Source organism: Cucurbita pepo, unplaced genomic scaffold, assembly GCF_057944985.1.
Source record: "Cucurbita pepo subsp. pepo isolate OVF unplaced genomic scaffold, ASM5794498v1 scafford_2, whole genome shotgun sequence".
Taxonomy (NCBI): Eukaryota; Viridiplantae; Streptophyta; class Magnoliopsida; order Cucurbitales; family Cucurbitaceae; genus Cucurbita; species Cucurbita pepo.
In genome coordinates this window covers 195161-208641 of record NW_028257907.1, presented here as the reverse complement: position 1 = coordinate 208641, position 13481 = coordinate 195161, and positions in this window count along the sequence as shown.

Below are 13481 nucleotides of genomic sequence, written 5' to 3'. Positions count from 1 at the left end.
CCGGTTGACGCTATCCAGAAACGTGGCGTTTAACATCATCAAGGAGAAGACAACGTCAGATCTGATGAAGGCGCTGTCAAATATGTATGAAAAACCATCGGCTATGAACAAGGTGTATTTGATGCGTAGATTGTTCAATCTACAGATGTCTGAAGGTGGACGTGTTGCGGATCATATAAATGAATTCAATATGATCATAAGTCAACTGGGTTCGGTGGAAATTAATTTCAAAGATGAAATTAAAGCGTTGATTTTGATGTCATTCTTACCCGAGTCATGGGATACTGTTGTTGCCGCAATCAGCAGTTTCTGAGGATCTGATAAACTGAAGTTTGATGAAATTCGAGATGTAGTTCTCAGCGAAAGTATTCGCAAACGGGAAACTGGAGATTCATCAGGCAATGCTCTCAGTGTTGATCGAAGGGGAAGAAGCAAATCAAAGAGCTCAAACAAACATGGGCGTTCATAATCAAAGAACCGGGGAAAATCTCCAAACAAATCCAACGTAACGTGTTGGAGCTGTGGGGGAAAAGAACACTTTCGGATAGATTGTACAAAGCTAAAGAAGAAGCAGAATCATAAATCTGAAGATCATGATGATTCTATATACACAACAGAAGATGCTGAGGACGTTTTAATCCTTAATGTGGATAGCCCAGCTGAATCCTTGATTTTGGATTCAGGTGCATCGTTCCATTCGTCTCCAAGTAAGGAATTGTTAAAAAATTTCAAATCAGGAAATTTCGGGAAGGTGTATCTTGCCGACAATAAAACCTTGGAGATTGAAGGAAAGGGAGATGTCTCCATACAAACTCCAGCAGGAAATCAATGGACATTACAAGATGTCAGATACATTCCTGGTCTCAAGAAGAACCTGATCTCTCTTGGTCAGTTGGATAGCACAGGCTATGCAGCAGAGTTTGGAAAGAGTTCCTGGAAGATTGTGAAGGGCGCCATGGTTGTTGCGCGTGGCACAAAATCCGGAACCTTATACACTACTGCAGAGTGTATAAACATGACTGCTGCTGAGAGTGCTTCCAATTCAAGTCTATGGCACAATAGACTTGGACATATGAGCGTCAAAGGAATGAAGATGCTGACTGCGAAAGGAGCTTTAGAAGGCTTAAAATCTGTTGATATGGATCTTTGTGAGAGCTGCGTTATGGGCAAACAGAAACGAGTTAGTTTCACAAAGGCTGCCAGAGAACCGAAGAAAGTGCGGTTGGAAATGGTCCATACAGACGTCTGGGGACCATCTCTAGTTTCATCACTTGGTGGATCAAGGTACTACGTCACCTTCATCGATGACTTCAGCAGGAAGGTATGGGTTTACTTTCTGAAACACAAGTCAGATGTGTTTACCACCTTCAAGAAGTGGAAAGCTGAAGTTGAAAATCAGACCGGCTTGAAGATCAAATGCTTGAGGTCTGACAATGGAGGAGAGTACAACAAATCAGAGTTTATAACATTTTGTGCAGCTGAGGGAATTAGATTAATAAGAACAATTCCCGGTAAGGCAGGACAAAATGGTATTGCAGAAAGGATGAACAGAACCTTGAATGAGCGAGCAAGAAGCATGAGGATTCATTATGGATTGCCAAAGACATTCTGGGCTAATGCTATGAACACAGCAGCATATTTGATTAATAGAGGGCCGTCAGTACCCTTGAAGTTCAAATTGCCCGAAGAAGTATGGACAGGAAAAGAACTCAAGTACTCACACTCATGTGTTCATGAGGAGAAAATTGAAGGTTATTTTAGGGGAAGGTTTTCAGGATCAGTATATGATACATAACACGATGACCTCTAAGTTCTAAGATCCTGAAAACATAACAAGAAGTAATATCCTAGCTTAAGGTCGCGATTAAAAACCTTCTAGTGGGCTACTTACTAAGTTTTACTCACTCCATGTTTATCATTTTTTTTCAAGTAACTAAGAGTTGGTCGTGGATGAGTGGACTTTGGAGTGTGGGCTATGGACTAACTTCTATTTTTAATCTAGTATTTTTTGTTCTTCTTTTGAGTCTGCTTCTTATTTTATGTTTGTAACGAATATGTATATGTAACACCCAAAAAATGAAGGAAATTAGCTCCTATAAGAATAAGTCACTCATGAAAGACCCAAAGGATAGAAAGGAAAAAAACTTAAAGGATTAAGTAAGAACAAAGGACTTAGTCAAGTCACTCGTGTACCTTAACAAGTGATTTCAAGGAGTTAAAGGCCTTTGGAAAAGGATTGGAGAGGAAAAAGTAAATGAAAAGGGCAAAAAAGTCATTTTATCAATTATCAAGAATCTTTCCGAATTTGTAATTCCTTATCTAGAAGGAATCTCAAGATTCAAAATAAGCAAAAAATGATCAAAAAGCGATGAGGAATTTGTAGAAAAATTATGGATTTTTCGAGAAAAATAATAATAAAATATTCGGAAAGTGGCAAATTACCAAAATACCCCTAGAAGAATGGATAACTACAGAAATGCCACTCTAATTAGAATCAGAGAATCTACCGTGACCATCTGAGCAAAATCCTTTGAACTCAAATTTCAACCGTCGGATCTCCTCCAAAATTTGATATGATCTAGAACGAACACGCACGGATCATCACATCCAACGACTAGTATTCAAAGCCAAGATCGGTAAGGATATGATTGGAGTTGATATCTCTGAAAAATTATCCAGAAAGTTCGATCTCTAAATAACGAAGATTCTGGAGCTCCCAATGTCGGTTTAAGCTCCTCCTATAAAATCTGAAGTAGGAGCAACAATACGGAATAAGAATCGAGAAAGGTCGATCCCCTAATCAAAGGCAATAAGCATTTAGATTCTGGGTCTCCTACACTCAGATTTCTTCCAAATTCGAGAGCAATCCTCCACCATTTCTCAAAATTTGACATTTTCTCGGGTTTTCTCAATTTTAACCCCATTCCAGACCGATTATCATAGAAAATCTTATGGTTTCAGAAACTAGACACAATAAGGAGTATGTGGAAGGAAATTTGAAGTAATTCAGATACTGGATACTCAAGAATGGACGTCCCAAACGTCGACGACGAGGCAAGTAGCCACCTTGGACTTTTTGTTAAGAAATACTTGTAGAAATTGCTTAGATTTTCATGTGAACCCGAAACCAAGTATGAATTAAGGATATATAAAGAAAAACCCAAAGAATCGTGAGTTAAGAGCCTGAACCGATCAAATAGCTCGAGATTTTAGTAACGGTAAAATTGATGGTGTTAATATAACACATGCGGAAGCAATTTGGATCTTAGGCACTTTTAGAACATCAATTATAGTAAATAACTAGCATGTTCATAAGTATTAAAACATAATGAGTTTAGATACTAACCTTTTGTAGTTCAAACTCCTTTTTCCTCACGAACCGGTTTCGTACCACCACTAGTGTCTTCTCCACTATCCTCCGGCCTTAGAACGGGATTGTGGAATCCAGTGAGTGACTAAACTTGGGAGGAATTTTGTATATATGAAGAGAGTGTTTGTGAGAGGTTTTTTCTCAAGGTTTTTCACCAAGAAGAAGAAGACCTTCCATGTACCATGATCACTCTATTTAAAGAGTCATGTTTGCATGTTAATGCAAATTTGAGTTAACCAAATTTTGACACTCAAAATTCCACTCAAATGTTTGGGATTATGTGGCAAGCATGCATGTTTGAGTTAACCAAATTTTGACACTTAAAATTCCACTCAAACTTGTGGGGTTTATTTGGCATGAAAGTTTGGTTAAACCAAATTTTGACACCTCAAAATTCCACTAACATGTATTTTTCGAAGTCAACATTTTAACTTTCTTCATTTTAATTCAACCATTAATTTGAATAATTAATTTCAAATTAAAGTAACATTAAATGATTAATTAAACTATTTAATTAATATTTAATATTAATTCAAATGCCAATCCCAATCAATTCCGACACATAATTGATTAAGATATTTAAATCTTATTTAAATATCTCATATTCTCTCTTTTTGTTTAATTCGTAAATAAAACAAAAATGCAGTTAAATATATCGTATATATGTAGCGCATATTCCCTAATTTGAATTCGAACACTTCGAACTCCCTCGTCACACTGTTCTATGGTTTAGTCCGATATGAGCTAGCAGAGAGACCTAATGGACCTATAGATCATGGGCTCCAACGATCCAAGATTAACAGGTTAAACTCATTAACCTAGTTAACCAACATTCGTTAACTACTAGGACACTCCACTATAGCCTAGTAGTTGCACTCCCTTCACTATAGATATATTTCTGTCCATTTGATATAACCATGATTAGTAGAGAGACCTAATGGACCTATAGATCATGGGCTCCAAAGTTACTTCTTGTTCCTTATGTCTCACTGATCCTCTAATGAACAATTGGTTTGTGGTCCAACCAGTAAATCGAATCCCTCTCAGGCCAATGAGAGGGTGGGGCCCCTTGTTCAAGACCTGGAGTCAGTGCTTAAGGGAACTACCTCTCTTCTATCCCTAAAAGTGGGTAGGAGCGAATTCCATCTTGCACCCCACGTCCCCAGCTATTCACCCAGTCTTACCCCTGAAATGGGAGGCCTATTGAGTCGGCGAACTAGAGCCACTCTCACCCATGCAAATCTAAGGATAATTCCGAATAAACAGGAGTTCATGGTTAGCTCAGGATTAAAATCGAGTTACCTAGGTTATCGAATGAAAAGAAAATCAGTCTCAACAGTAAACGACATTATAAAGTGAGAGTGGTTTTCTTCATGGTCCGATCTTATGCAATACTCATTGCATAGGACGCCCCCACTCACATGTCTCCACATGTACAATTTAGTGATCACATTGTCTATATCATATACAAAAGTGGGCCGCATCCATAGTGTCCCCAGAATAAGGTACTCAACCTTATCCTTATACTATTGATCATTTTGACTATATACTTGAACTTGATCCACTCTTATGTCTCTACATATAGTTCAAGTAATCATACTATAGCCAGAGTGTTCTTAGTTTATTTGATTTAGATTAATGATCGTAAAATTCACTTTATTCAATAACAATCTTTACTGAATAAACAACAATAATAACTTTATTGAAAATAGAATATCTTTTTGTTTACAAACTATGAGTTTTAGGACATAAAACCCAACAAACTCCCACTTGGACTAAAACTCTAGTGGGGTTTTATAACGTTGAGTAGAGAGAAACACAATAAACTAGGGCATCACATACTCATGCCATTTCTCCCACTTGCCCTAGATTACATAACTCGTAGTCCTAGACTCACTAGGTGCCCTTCAAACACTTTAGCCGTGAGGGGCTTTGTAAATGGATTAGCAATGTTGTGCTCTGAAGCTATCTGTGTGACGATCCCATCTCCTCGTTGCACAATCTCCCTTATGAGATGATATTTGCGCTCAATATGTTTTCCTCGCTTATGACTTCTTGGTTCTTTTGAATTTGCAACTGCTCCACTGTTATCACAATAAAGAGTGACGGGAAGATGCATATTTGGAACGACTTCCAAATCAGTTAAGAACTTCCTAAGCCGTATAGATTCTTTCGCTGCTTCACAAGCAGCAACATACTTAGCCTCCATGGTGGAATCAGTAATGCAACCTTGCTTTATGCTTCTCCATATTATTGCTCCTCCGTTCAGAGTGAAGACAGATCATGATGTCGATTTTCTCGAATCTACATCGGTCTGAAAATCTGAGTCAGTGTACCCTGTAAGGATCAAATCCTTAGCACCGTACATTAGCATCAGATCCTTAGCACCGTACATTAGCATATAGTCCCTCGTTCTCCTAAGATACTTGAGGATATTCTTAACGGCAATCCAATGAGCACGTCCTGGATTGGACTAATATCTGCTGATAATTTCCACAGCATAGCATATGTCGGGTCGGGTACATAGCATGGCATACATCAGACTGCCGACCGCTGATGCATAGGGAATGTGTCTCATATCCTCAACTTCTTAAGGTGTCTTAGGACTTTGTTCCATCGACAAATGAACTCCATGCCTGAAAGGTAATAATCCTTTCTTGGAGTCCTGCATCTTATATCGAATCAACATTTTGTCGATGTACGATGCACGATGCCTGAGACAATGCTAGTGTTTTGTTCTTGCGATTCCGAACAATTTGGATTCCAAGAACAAACTGAGCCTCTCCCAAATCTTTCATTTGGAATTGTGTCGCTAGCCAATGCTTAATGTCAGTCAGAAATCCCACATCATTTCCAATGAGTAGGATATCGTCAACGTACAACACCAGGAAAGCTACTGTAGAGTTGACTATCCTTTTATAAACACGAGGTTCGTCAACATTCTGTTTAAAGCCATAAGATTTGAACACAGTATCAAACTTTATATTCAAGGATCGAGATGCTTGCTTCAACTCATAAATGGATCTGAGTTCTACATGCTTTCATTTTAAAAAGCTTCGCTTGCCTATGGTACTTTATTCAGGATGTGCAACAATACGGTCATCTCTCAGCCGTGTGTAGAGAATTCCTTGATCATTTCCTTGGCGGATAGCACAAATGAAATTGCTTCCCTGACCGCCATTCTTATGAGTCCATTCTTGTCTTGTTGGTTTGTTGTACTATTCTATACCTCTCTCGATTGATAGAAATACGTTCGGGAGCAGGGAGGGCCTATCGTGAGGGAACTTTCCTTTTTACGGTAGGCAAAGGTAAAGCGGGAGTTGCATATGTCCACGGTGATCAAGGCAGAGCGACTGCTTCTTTAAAAGATGTTGGTTTTATCGAAACTGTTAGATCAGCTTTCGTTAAAGAAAAAATAGGAGCTCTTGGTTTGGCCGATGTCGATTCGTATGGCAATGTGGACTCGACTAAAGATGAGGATTTCGCTTTTCATACTGCTACTATGAGCCGAAAGAGCTGGTAAGCTATCTCGCTAAACAAAAGGAAAAAGCACGTACGCGTTGACCTTGTTACAAGGGGCGGGGGCCAGCCAAAGAAGGTCAGTCGGACTAGGTTAGGACCCTTGATCCGGTTCAGCTAGGTTCTTCCATGCAAGAATGTATGCGTATCGGTATCCTCTTTAGGACTGGTTGCTTCCTCTTTTTGTTTATACGTTTGGAGAAACCTACTAAGCCCGCCTTTCTTATCAGGTGTGATTCAATCTTTCAACTTAAACTTTCCTATCGTCCGACGGAAAAGGTAGGAGTACGACTACCTTTTCCTTTTCTTTCCCGAGCCAAGGGATCATTCAGTTTCTACCAAAAAGTTCACTATCTATTAGTTGCCGTAATCGAATGTATTTCTCATTTCACGTTAGCTCCTCCAAGAGTTTCCTGGTCCGTAGTAGACGAAACCTTGGACTTCTATCGGACTTATAGCATTGCCTGGTGAGCTCGCCGTTGAGGGTTGGCCTTACAGGAGATCGAGCAACCTTTCTTTCCCTACCTGGTATGCTTTTTCGCTTATTGTGCAACTAGCCAACTAGCCAAAGAGAGAGGGAGAGGGATCATGTCAATCAATTTGTATGTGCATTTTGTCCGTCCTGTACTTGCCTGCTTAGCTTTCTTAGCCAACATCTCCGGTTTCTCCCAAACCAAGAGGTCCTGCTTATCCATACCCAAAAGTCACACTTTCAGCCGAAAGACTGATTGTTTTCATAAAGTCGGTTCATAGATCAAGAAAGAATGAAGCTGCTTACAGGGACGGTTACGCAATACGTCTTTTCATACTCGCCTTTTCTTTAACCCTACTATCAACCTAGCCATTCTCGCTTGTTGCTTTAAGGGGTCTCCCCACTGTAGATTACTCGGATTGGTTCTCGCGTCCCTGTGCCAAAAAGGATGGGCAAGTTTGGATTGAGTGTTCATCGATTGGGTGGATCATATGCTCCAGGGGGGGGGGGGGTCAGACGAGGTGTAGCGCAGTCTAGTCAGCGCATCTGTTTTGGGTATGTTGTCCGCTAAAGGTTTTAGGAAAGGGGGTACAAATTTTCTACATAGGTCATCTGTGGTCACAGTCCTTTTAAGGAAGATGCTCACAAATAATTGATGAACAATAGCCTTTAAAGAAGTTTGAGAGAGCAAGAATAGGCAGAAAAGAGAATAGGAGTGAGTCGTGCAAGGAAGAAGGAACTAGTAGGTTAAATTTGGGTTCGTTTGAACTAAAAAACGAACAAAAGTTTTTCAAACGAACTCAAATTTAAGACTCACTAGCCCAAAGTCCATATGTGGTAAAAAAAAAAAAAAACCTTCCGTTGCCCAACCATTATTCGTAGTCTGCATCCAACCATTTCTTCTAAATTGAGTCAAAGCTAAAATTAGATAATGAGATCGAAGAGTGAGAAACAAGATTTGGAACTTTATTCTAAATTGAGTCATTTCATAATCGAACTTGATCAAGGCTTGATTGAATGACTAAGATGCAATCTACCACAAGAATTGCATGAAACTTAGAAATGACAAAGATATGCTCAGATTTCTATGAGGGGGATCGTCTCAACTTGAGAGATCAATTTCATTGATCACAAATATGCTTTTACATAATAATTTGTGGGTATTTATAGTCTCCCAACAAAGAAGTTAGTGTTCGTGATTTAATCTCGATCCCTTTAAATCTCCACAGAAAACGAAGTCAATTTGAGCGTTACAAACTTTATGAAATTAAAATAATAAATAAATTTTTCTAACCACTCATGAAATGATGATTGCAACTTCATCCACTACTTCAACCGTGCAAATATTTACTTTTGAATCTCCAAATGGTCTTGACTCAAACGAATCAGCTTGTAACACATGAAATGATAGTTGAACCTAGCCTATCCAATTTTGTAGATGAAGTATGAATGCTTGTTGAATCTTCTTGGCCTTGGGTTGTGTAATAGGTCCAGTTGGAACACCGCAATTCTTATCATCATCCCCTTCTTCAAAAGGATTCGTCCTCGAATCAGAAAAATCATCACCTACGGGAACATCAATTTTATTGTTCCATGCAATAAGATGAGTCATTTTACTAAATATCTTACAGAGCATTTATAGTCAAATAAAGAATTCTTATAGAGCATTTATAGTGAAATAAAGAATTAGGAATCCACGCTATCTTTAGATCTACAGACCCACTCCCACTTCAGCTATCCAGGCTAACATTAAAATAAAAATTCATGAGTAAAATTATTTACCCTAATTCATTGAAATTTTAAACTACAGACCCACTCCCACTCCCAATTCAGCTATTCACGCTAACATTAAAATGAAAATTCTGAAATTCTAAAAAGAAATAATCACTAAATTTAGATTTCACTATTTATTGAGATTTTAAAAAGAAATAGTCACTAATTTTAGATTGAATAGTTTGGTTATACAACTTAGTTAACTTGAATCACGTGGGATGAACGTGGATCAAACACGTGACTCTGAGATCTACAGTGACGCTTTCCCAACTAAGCTACCCAACTAAGCTATCCCGGCAAACATTAAAAATGAAAACTCATTGATATTTTAAAAAGAAATAATCACTAATTTTAAATTGAATAGTCAGGAGTCAAGTTATGTGACGTGAATCAAGTGTGGTAAACGTGGATTCGAACACGTGACCTTCAGATTTTCAGTCTGACGCTCTCAAAACTATGTTTCTTCGCTAATATTTGAAAAAAAAAAATCATAAGTAAAGGTATTTCTGCTAATTCATTATATTTTAAAAATAAATAATAACTAATTCTTTATTGAATAGTCAGCTTATGCAAATGGAAACAGGTGCAGTGAACGTGGAGATTAAACACGTGACCTTCAAATCTTTAGTTTGACACTCTCCCAACTGAGCTATCCCGCTAACATTAAAAGTAAAAATTCATAAGTAAAGCTATTTCCACCTAATTCAAGCTATCCCGGCAAACATTAAAAATGAAAACTCATTGATATTTTAAAAAGAAATAATCACTAATTTTAAATTGAATAGTCAGGAGTCAAGTTATGTGACGTGAATCAGGTGTGGTAAACGTGGATTCGAACACGTGACCTTCAGATTTTCAGTCTGACGCTCTCAAAACTATGTTTCTTCGCTAATATTTGAAAAAAAAAAAATCATAAGTAAAGGTATTTCTGCTAATTCATTATATTTTAAAAATAAATAATAACTAATTCTTTATTGAATAGTCAGCTTATGCAAATGGAAACAGGTGCAGTGAACGTGGAGATTAAACACGTGACCTTCAAATCTTTAGTTTGACACTCTCCCAACTTAGCTATCCCGCTAACATTAAAAGTAAAAATTCATAAGTAAAGCTATTTCCACTAATTCATTATATTTTAAAAACAAATAATAATAAACTAAACCATAAAGTGCAATGAATGCACATCCCTGCTAACATTAAAAGTAAAAATTCATAAGTATAGCTATTTCCACTAATTCATTATATTTTAAAAAGAAATAATAATAAACTAAACTATAAGGTGCAATGAATAATGTAGATCAAACACAAGACCTTCCAATATTCAATCTAATGCTCTCCCAACTAAGCCATCCCAGATAACATAAAAAATGAATAATGGTCAACCTATGCCAGTTGGATCGAACACGTGACCTTCAGATCTTCAATCTGACGCTCTCCCAACTGAGCTAAACCCGCAATCATTTGAAACAAAAATTCATGAGTAAAGATATTTTTGCTGATTCATTGAGATTTTAAAAAGAAATAATGACTAATTTTTTATTGAATAGTCAGGTTATGCAAATAGAAACAAGTGCGGTGAACGTAGAGATCGAACACGGGACATTCAAATCTTAAATCTGACGCTCTCCAAACTAAGCTATCCCCGCTAACATTAAAAATGAAAGTTTTTAAGTAAGGGTATTTCCGCTAATTAATTGAAATTTTAGAAAGAAATTATCACTAATTTTAGATTGAATAGTCAAATTGTGCAACGTGAACCATGTGTGGTGAACGTGGATCGAACACGAGACCTTCAAATCTTCAATCTAACGCTCTCTCAACTGAACTATCCACACTAACGTAAAAAATGAAAATTCATGAGTAAAGGTATTTTCGCTACTTCATTGAAATTTTAAATAAAATAATCACTAATTTTTAATAAGATATTCAAGTTATCCAACTTGTATAAGGTGTGGTGAACTAGAACACGTTAGGTATTTCCGATAATTCATTGAGATTTCATAAAGGAACAATGACTAATTTTAGATTGAATAGTCGGGTTATGCAACTAGAATCAGGTGCGGTGAACATGGAGATCAAACACGTGACCTTCAAATCTTCAGTCTGACGCTCTCCCAACAGAGCTATCCCCGTTAATATTAAAAATGAAAATTCATAAGGTATTTTCGCTAATTCATTATGTTTAAGAAAGAAATAATCACTAATTTTAGATTGAATAAGCAAGTTATGTTTTTACATTGTATAGTCAGGTAATAAACTTGTATTAGGTGCGTTGGATGTGGATAAAACACGTGTGACCTTCAAATCTTCAGTCTAACAATCTCCCAACTTAGCTACTCTTGCTAACATTAAAAATGAATATTCATCAGTAAAGGTATTGGGTACACTTCTGGAAATTCAACAAAAGGCAATAGTATTAAACTGAGATGCCAGATTTAAATCTCGCTTCTGGAAAATTAAACAAAAGGAATTGGGTACGCAGTTATAGTATGACATTCCACCCATAAACAGATGGTCAAACAGAAATGCTCAAGCAAATATTGAAAGACATGTTGAGGGTATATGTGATGGAATTTGTAGGAAGCTCGGATAAGTACCTACCCCTTATGAAATTCGCATATAATAATACTTGCCAAGCCAACATACAAATGGTCACATAAGAGGTTCTTTATGGATGAAGATTTCGATCCCCTATCTTTTCGGAAGAAGGGGGGCAAACGACAACTATTGGGCTAGAGCTGGTGCAAATTACCAACGCTGCAGTCCAGAAGATTAAAGCTAGGATACAAACCGCACAAAGTTGAGAGAAAAGCAATGCAGACCTAAGGCGCAAGGACATGGAATTGTAGGTAGGGGATCATATATACCTAAAGGTAGCACCCCATGAGAGGGGTGCTCAGGTAGGGTAAAAAGGGGAAGCTAAGCCCTAGGTTTATCCCTCCCTTTGAGATATTAGAAAGGATTGGATCTGTGGCCTATAGAATCGGGCAATGCCCAAACATGTCTGCAGTACATAATATCTTTCATGTATCCATACTACGGAAGTATACCCTAGATCGTTCGCATGTACTGGCTCATGAAACTCTCTTCTTGAGAGATGACCTAACGTATAAAGAAGACCCGATTCAAATAATAGACAAGAAAGTCAAATGATTGAGAAACAAGGAAATCTCTCTCGTTAAGGTCCTATGGAAGAATCATAAAGTAGAAGAAGCCACTTGGGAAACAGAAGGCAAATAAGAACCTTGTACCCTGACCTATTTTAGAATAAGCACTTTCGATGACCGAAAGTTTTCAAAGGAGAGGAGAATTTGAAACACTCAAGGTCTCCAATAAGAGACAATGTATAATCCGTACATGGTTGTATCTAGAAGCAAAGAACAAGTAAAATTGAAAAAACATTAAGAAAATAGCACCTTTTCTAATTTTTATAAACTTCCCGAATCATTAAATTTTTTATAGAATAAGAATTACAAGGTGCTTAAAAAAGGAAGGCTCCAATCGGAGAAAACTTTTCTAGCAGAAGATTCAGAAAAATCAAGAATGAAATTATAGAAATTCTAGACGTTTCAATGATAGTGGAAAATCCGTCTATAAATTATGAATTAGGGTAGACTATTAGGGGCAAGAAGCAAGCTTAATCGAGTACCCAATCGAGAGATACAAGTTTTTTATTTTGGGGCATCGTGTTCATGGGTTTACCTCGAATTCGAGAACTATAGTCCACTATTCATTTCCAAACTTGTTCCTGCACCTTCTAAATAAGTTTACCCATAAGTTTGGTGAAGGAAAGAGGTCCTCAAAGTGCTAGTAGGTTTTCACACGAATTAGTCCACGTTAGGTTACCCTCTAATGTTTTCCTAAGCTAAAACCGCAACTCCTAAAGCCTAACCCATGACATTATGTATAAACCTAGGTTCATCAATAATCCATGTACCAAGTACCTAGAACTATGTGAATAACATGCTGAATAAGTTGCTAGGATCCATACCCAGAAGTAACCATTATCTGCATTACGATGTGTACTAAAAGGCCCCTATTCTTCTTTAGGTAGGATGTCCTGCAATATGTATCATGAGCTGGATGTTATGATAGGCCTACCTTTCCCATCAACTAAACGAGATGTCCTGCACAACGATTTACCAGTAGGATTACATGATTATGACGACACCACTCATGTGTTCCTGGGGAGAAAATTGAATATTATTTTAGGGGAAGGTTTTCAGGATCATTATATGATACATGACACGATGACCTCTAAGTTCTAATATCCTGAAAACATAACAAGAAGTAATATCCTAGCTTAAGGTCGCGATTAAGAACTTACTAGTAGGCTACTTACTAAGT